The sequence below is a fragment of the Urocampus carinirostris genome, chromosome 1 (genome assembly GCF_059441175.1).
Source record: "Urocampus carinirostris isolate Australia breed hairy pipefish chromosome 1, RoL_Ucar_1.0, whole genome shotgun sequence".
Lineage (NCBI taxonomy): Eukaryota > Metazoa > Chordata > Actinopteri > Syngnathiformes > Syngnathidae > Urocampus > Urocampus carinirostris.
In genome coordinates this window covers 12,761,452-12,769,495 of record NC_142349.1, presented here as the reverse complement: position 1 = coordinate 12,769,495, position 8,044 = coordinate 12,761,452, and the positions used below count along the sequence as shown (strand labels likewise).

The 8,044-nt window shown below is 38.3% G+C and overlaps 1 protein-coding gene across 2 annotated transcripts in view; it reads left to right on the top strand.

The window, feature by feature from the left end:
• ccl25a (chemokine (C-C motif) ligand 25a) overlaps positions 1-8,044 on the top strand; it is a 30,747-nt gene that overhangs the window by 861 nt on the left and 21,842 nt on the right. The window contains exon 1 of one of the 2 annotated variants that reach the window (XM_088327165.1): positions 65-292. The exons of the other annotated variant lie outside the window; for it this stretch is intronic. The gene's annotated coding sequence lies outside the window, so the exon portion shown is untranslated. Of the gene's footprint in view, positions 1-64; positions 293-8,044 lie in introns of those variants that run through there. 2 annotated transcript variants of the gene reach the window in all.

Genomic DNA, 8,044 nt, shown 5'->3' with positions numbered 1-8,044 from the left:
GCATCTGCATTCGTCTGCTTTTGTCTGATTGCGTCCACACTCGTCGGCTTTCGTCTGCTTTCGTCTGACTTGTCGCAGCTCCAAAGTGACACTTGATCCGGTGCTACTGATTGTTTTGATGAAATAACATTTGATATTTTGACACCTTGCTCATATTTTTGTTTCACAATTTTACAAATTTTCTCATACTTATTTATACCAAACTATTCTTTTTTTTTTAATTAGAACTTTATTTGTATAGCACTTTTCACACATGAAATTATAACTCGGTGCTGCGGAAATACGTCAAAAGGTACGTCCTAAAAGGCAAAATCAATATATTATCTATCTACTTTTCCTACCACTTTACCCAGAGATCATATTATATTTGGGATCAGGGCCGGCCCAAGCCTTCATGGGGCCCTAAGCAAAATTAAATTTGGGGCCCCTATTACTTGTTAATTTTTATATCTACTAGAACTCATTCCATGTTCTACTGCAGGGGTGGGCAACCATTTGAAGTCGGGGGTGTTGTACTTCTTTTGAAATAGATTTTTGAAATAGACGACCACAATTAGAGCAAAACAGCATTTTGGATCCCTGTTTTAAGCACTTCATTTTTTATTTAGTTTTCAAGTATTACTCTAGTTTTTTTTAGGGTTCTTGTAGTATTTCTGAAGTCGGGTTTTTATTGAAGTTCTGTATTTTTCTGTAGTGTTTCTGTAGTTTTAATTTTTAGTACTGTATTTCTGAAGTATTTCTTATGTAGTATTTTTTAGTATTTCTGTAGTACCTTTGTTGTATTTCGAAAATAGATTTTCGTAGTATTTTTGTACTATTTTTATGATTATACTATTTTTGTGGTATTACTATAGTATTATTTTGTTTGGTATTTTTGTACTATTTCTGTTTTTTTTTTAGTATTTCCATATAAGAATGTTTGTTGTACATCTGTAGTATTTCTGTAGTGCAATGTTACTGTAGTTTTATTTTTGTGATATTTCCATAGGAGAAATTTTGTAGTACCGATATAGGTGTAATTTGCAGTATTTCTGTTGTAAACCTAGTAGTAGTATTTTTGTAGTAATATTTATTTGCTAACTTTTTATATTATAGTATTATGAGTTGGTATTTTTTAGTATTTCATTAGAAGTATAATTGATGTATTTCCAAAACAGTATTTTGCAGAATTTCCCTGCGGGGATGAATAAAGTATCTCTCTCTCTCTCTCTCTCTCTCTCTCTCTCTCTCTCTCTCTCTCTCTCTCTCTCTCTCTCTCTCTCTCTCTCTCTCTCTCTCTCTCTCTCTCTATCTCTATCTCTATCTCTATCTAGTATTTCCATAGTCGTATTTTTGTCATATTTCTTTAGTACTTTTGTAATATTACTCTAGTTGTCTTTTTGTATTATTTTTGTAGTACTGTAAATAATTCTGTAGTAGTATTTTGTAATATAGGGCGGCACGGCGGTACAGGGGTTAGCGTGTCCACGATACAGTTGTGAGGTCATGGGACCAAACCTTTCTGTGTGGAGTTTGCATGTTCTCCCCATGCTTGTGTGGGTTTCCTCCGTCACTCTGGTTGCTTCCCACATTCCAAAAACATGCATGTCAAGTTAATTGTCCCTAGGTGTGAATGAGAGAGTGAGTTGTCTGTCCATAGCCTAGATGGTAAGGCGCCCGCTTTGAGACTGGGAGGTCGGTGGTTCGCGCCCCGGCCGAGTCATTCCTAAGACTTAAAAAGTGGTCGGCGGCGCTCTCTGTTGGCTGCGGCTGCATCGGCTCGCTACAACGGGTCAGGTGTAATCGACATTTCGTTCTGTGTACATTGTTACACAGAATGACAATACAAGGAAATTATTTATTTATTTTATTTTTTTATGTGTGCCCTGCGACTGGCTGGCAACTAGTTCTGGGTGTCCCCTGCCCACTGCCCGAAGATATCTTAGATGGGCTCCAGCACTCCCGCGACCCTACTGATAATGAATAGATTGATGGATTTTGTAATATAGTATTACTCTAGTAGTATTTTTGTAGGAATTCTATACCGTACTGTTGTTGTATTTTCAAAATGAAAGCAAAAAAATATGTGGTCCCTGTTTTTAAGCACTATATATATAGACCAGTATATATATATATATATATATATATATATATATATATATATATATATTATATATTAATTATATATTATTAATTATATATTATATTATATATATATATATATATATATATATATTATATATAACCCATATATAGTCAGTGCGGATTGGTCAGAACATCTACGATGTCATCAACCTCAGCACGGGCTCCCCCCAAGGCTGTGTCCTGAGCCCCTTGCTGTTCATCCTGATGACACACGACTGCGTCCCTAGGTCCGCCACAAACCACATCGTGAAGTTTGCGGACGACACAACAGTGGTGGGCCTCATCAGGGACGACAACGACCTGGCCTACAGAGAGGAGGTGGAGCAGTTGGTGGGCTGGTGCAGGGACAACAGCCTGGTCCTGAATGTTGACAAAACTAAAGAGATCATTGTCGACTTCAGAAAAAACCAGCCCAACCATGCCCCACTTTTCATCAACAACAAGGCTGTGGAGGTTGTCAGCAGCATCAAGTTCCTAGGGGTGCACATCACAAACAAACTCACCTGGTCCGTGAACACTGCATCACTGGTTAAGAGGGCACAGCAGCGCCTGTACTTCCTGCGGAGGATGAGGAGAGCCCGCCTGCCCCCACCCTCCCTCATCACATTCTACAGGGGCACCATAGAGAGTATCCTGACCAGCTGTATCTCTGTGTGGTGTGGAGGCTGCAGCGCTACCGACTTGGGTAGTGTGAGGAGGGTGACGAGGACAGCAGAGAAAATCATCGGGACTTCTCTTCCCTCCATTCAGGACATTGGCCAGAAGCGCTGCCTATCCCAAGCTAAGAACATTATCAGGGACCCCTCTCACCCCCATCATGGACTGTTCACTCTGCTAGCCTCTGGGAAGAGGTACTGCAGTGTGCGGTGCAGGACCACCAGGTTCCACAATAGTCTTGTCCCCCTGGCCATTAGACTGTTAAATGATCACTCAAACACATACAGTAGTAAATCTAAACTGCTGCTAATCTGTACATCGGTGGGTTCTGTTTGACTTTTTGCACTACTGGCAGTTCTTTATAGCTAGCCACTCCTTGCACATCTGTTTCTCTGCACTATTGTACTTACAGTACTTACAGCGTTATTGTTACAGTGTTATTGTTCTGTTTACCTGACTGGTTTACCTGACTGCCCATTTTGCACATCTGGTTGGCTACTCCTCTTGCACTATTTGCGCTACTGTAAAATACTATACATAGCCATAATTATTTAGTATATTATTAGCACTCAATACTACAACTCAATACAACATTTTATTTATATCTGTACATTCAAGGAAACTGTGCGGGTCAGATGTATCGACATTTCGTTCTGTATACACGTGTACTAGAATGACAATAAAGTAGATCTGAATCTGAATCTGAATATATATATATATATATATATACCGGTATATATATATATATATATATATGCACTCACTTTTCATAAATTTCAACAAATTATTTTTTGAGGGGGTTAAATATTTAAACATGATACACATTCCCAATAGGCAAGTCATATGTAATATGTCTGTCACAAGCAGTGGATTCAAATGCGTAACGTTTAACACAATGCTACATTAAGGGATAGGGCGAGAGAAAAAAACAAAAGCGATCCGGTGCTGGCTGGGCAGGAGGAGCAAGAAGCCCTCGCGAATCGTGTGCTGGCTGGGTAGGGGGAGCAAGAAGCCCTCGCAAACGAAGCATGGTCTGGGATCGGAAGCAAGTCGGGCAGCTGGGACCAGAGAACGAAGCGTGGTCGGAGATCGGAAGAAAGTTGGGTAGCCGTGTCAGGAGAACGGAGCGTGTTCGAAGATCGGAAGCAAGTCGGGTAACCGGAGACATGCTATCCCAGCTATCTTCGGGCAGTGGGCAGGGGACACCCCGAACTGGTTGCCAGCCAGTCGCAGGGCACACAGGGACAGACAACTCACTCGCTCATTCACACCTAGGGACAACTTGGACCAGCGGATTAACCTGACATGCATGTTTTTGGACTGTGGGAGGAAACCGGAGTGCCCTGAGGTAACCCATGCAAGCACAGGGAAAACTCCACACAGGAAGGTTTGATCTCATGACCTCAGAACTATGCAGCACACATGCTAACCACTGCGCTGCCATGCCACTGAATAATAATACATTATTTCAGAATTGGTAAAATGCATCTTTTTTGCAGAAAATGAGACTTCATTTGATGCATGTAAAATGTTCACAAGACAATACAAGTAATAGAAAACAAATTTAAGAACATTATGAAGTGGTTTAATGAAACCAGCTTCCTGTAAATGGAAGTAAAACAAAATTTACAATATTAAGTATTACAGAACACAGATTATATAAAAGGGAAATTTCATGGTGTAGAAATGAAAATAAAAAATTAAATAAAGTTTTGAGGTATTGTCGATTAACACCTCAAAAAGAGAAAAACATATGAAGCGTAAAATCAACCATAGTTTTGTTAGATAACTGTAATGTCAAAGCAACAGTTAAAGGTGGGGTGCAATGTTTTTGGTATTCTTAAAGAGTTAAAAGTGCAATATTTTCTCTAATCATGTGTTAACAATGACTAACTGAGTTCAAAGAGCATTTACACATTTTTTCCACCGTGTCCATCTACTTTTATGGTATTTTTACCAAAGTACAACTTTAGTAGGTAAAAGGGAAGGGAGAAGCAGTCCGGAGCCTTCGCTCTGAAAACGCTGGTCTACTAGTGATCCCAAGAGCCAAGAAGAGATCCGCAGGTTCGAGAGCGTTCTCCATCCGGGCCCCGGTGCTGTGGAATGCTCTTCCCCCTGAGATTCGATCTGCAACCTCAGTGGAACTGTTTAAATCTAAGCTTAAAACACACTTCTACTCTATAGCATGAAAAACCTATATTTTATGTTGATGATACGTGTATTATTTGCCCTCATGTAGGTTTTACTGTAGATGAGGGGATGGTGTCATAATAGTCTGTAATAATAATTTTCAAGTCTTTCATCTGTGCAGCCCTTTGAGACTCTTTGTGATTAAGGGCTATACAAATAAACATGACTTGACTTGACTGTGACATAATGTTCCTCACCACAGTTCTTTCTTAGTGTAGCACGAAAATGGTATAAGTAAGAATAGTCCTGTTTAAATCCAACTGGATATTGCATTTTTGGCAATTATTTTGTATATGAGATGTACAGTACTTCTAAGATGCACACTGAATCCATCTCCTCTAGAGACAAGAAGTCCGAGTTAACTCTAGTCACCAACCTTTTGAAGGTGGGACCTCCGTTTTTTTTTTTTTTTACTGATTGGCGTGAACAGCTACCGTTTTGATTAACACTTCTAAGATAACGTATACAACTACTAAGTTGTTACTATGTTATTACCAGGTTGTAGTTATTATAAGATAAAGTCAACCATTAAAACAAGATGTCAGTTAGGAATTATTTTTTCTTAAAAAATCTCAATGGCCCATCGCTATGGGCTATTTTAGAAACTGTCTGCAGGCTGCTCAGGTGACAGATACTTTATTTGTTGTCGAAAAGATTCTGCTGTAGCGATTGTAATTTTTTCCATTCGTTGAAATACATTTTAATAAAAACTGAGATTTTGAGCATGTGTAGACTGTACATTGTGAGGAACCTTTAGTTAAAAACCAACATTGAAAAATGAATACAGAGAAAATAACAACAAATAATAACAAATATGGCTACATTTGAATGAAATAGACACACTGAAAGTAAAAATCTACTAGTAATGAAAAAATTATTTTGTAAACTATTAAAAAATTAAAACATAAAAATGCAGTACACATTCTAATCAAAATACACAAATATAAATTATTATCTAAATCAAACACACTTTTACACTTTTAAAGAAAAGCCTACAGTTCAAATGTAAAATGAAAAAAAAATATGCACCTTCAGTATAATAAAGCATTCATAATGCCACTACGGTAAAAAAACGAATATTTGAGGTTTCGAATATTGTACTGTATTACATAGGTTTACAAGTTGAACGCTAGATGGAGTCAATATTCAAACAGAAAATGTGTCTCCCTTAAAACCACAAATTGCTCAATGAGATATTCTCCAGAATCCAATAAGGCACAGTTTATACATTCGTAAAATATATATTCATAGTTCATATAATCAAGGGGAAAAACACAAGTCTTTTCTTCTACTATTTACATGTAGAAAAAAATACTTTTTAAATTCTTCTTCCTCACAAGGGTTTACAGACGATGGAGCCCATCCCAGATGAGTTTGGCTAATGGGCAGGGGGCACCCTGGACTTTTGGAGAGATATAACTAAACTATTACAATGATTATTTGAGGCAGTGGTCTACTACATGAGCTCATTCAGGCAAAACATTGGAATGTGAGGAAAAAAAACTCCCTTTGTCGAGGACTACATGCAATGACAAAGTAAAACAAGTGTTAAGTGCTGAGGACGCTGAAAAAAAAACAATGAATCTGTGATTACTATCTTTTTTGTGTGAAAAGAGAACCAAAACAAAACCAAAAATTGCATTTCACAAGAGTTGAAATTGCGCAAAGTCAAAAGGCCCCGAAGGATTCCAGAAAGAATGAATCTTAACATCTGGCTTCAGGCAAAGCCACAACAAGCCACCGCTTGTGTTTAACACTCGTATTATCCTCTTTCAGGAAAGTTTGCTTTGGGCTTTGAACTACCACGTTTTATCTTTTCTTTTTCCATCTTTCAGCGCAGTGCCAGCATCAACAAAGTAAACCCTGACAGACAATTCGCTCTTTTATAAACACATAGTTTATTAAAGCAGCTGGTTCTCCCTAACTAATGTGCTGTATTCTTATTTTTTTAATACCAAATTATTTATCAAATACGTAGAAAGATAATACGTTTTAAAATTTGTAATGTTTATCTTACTGTACAAACAAAATCAACTTTGCCTGTAATAATAGATAAGCTAAACACATACTATATGAGTAGGACTGGGCAATAAATCATTCAATTCATTTGTCATCTTAAAATGAAAATTTAAAATATCGCTAACTTCGTAAGTCAATGGCAGGAATTTATGAGTTGAAAATGTTGATTATGAAATAAATGTTAGCAACAAATTAATTGGGGCAGTTAGTTACGTGCTAGGAGTAGCAATTAAAGCAAGTGTATATATATATATATATATATATATATATATCTCATCTCATCAGCTGTACCGCTTATCCTCAGTAGGGTCGCGGGGGTGCTGGAGCTCATCCCAGCATTCATCTGGCAGTGGGCAGGGGACACCCTGAACTGGTTGCCAGCCAATCGCAGGGCACACGGGGACAGACAACTCACTCGCTCAGTCACTCCTAGGGACAATTTGGACCGGCCAATTCACCTGAAATGCATGTCTTTGGAATGTGGGAGGAAACCGGAGTGCCCGGAGGAAACCCACGCAAGCACGGGGAGAACATACAATATATATATATATATATATATATATATATATATATATATATATGCCCTGCGATTGGCTGGCAACCAGTTCAGGGTGTCCCCTGCCCGATGATATCTGGCATATATATATATATATATATATATATATATATATATATATATATATATATATATATACGATATTTGCACCACGTTATGATGAGAACCCACAGAGCAAACTGTAAACACCCTGAACTGGAGAAAAGCACCCAGAGCAATTTGATTGGGTGAGCGTTAGGAATGGGAGATATACACACAGTGCGAACACTCTTTCCCCCCCTCGCCCAGTGACATATGCACTGAAAGTAAATACGGTATCTTTCTCGTTTGCAGTATTTCAATTGCGTGCACTGATCCTCCACAAAGAAAAAAAAACAAGAACAATGACGGTGTCACCGACCAGAAACAGACACAGGACCCAAAAGCGCTCGTCTACTCAGTCTTATTAATAAAGAGGGAGAGTAGGGCTTGCTTCCATGATCCGATGGTTGACGGACA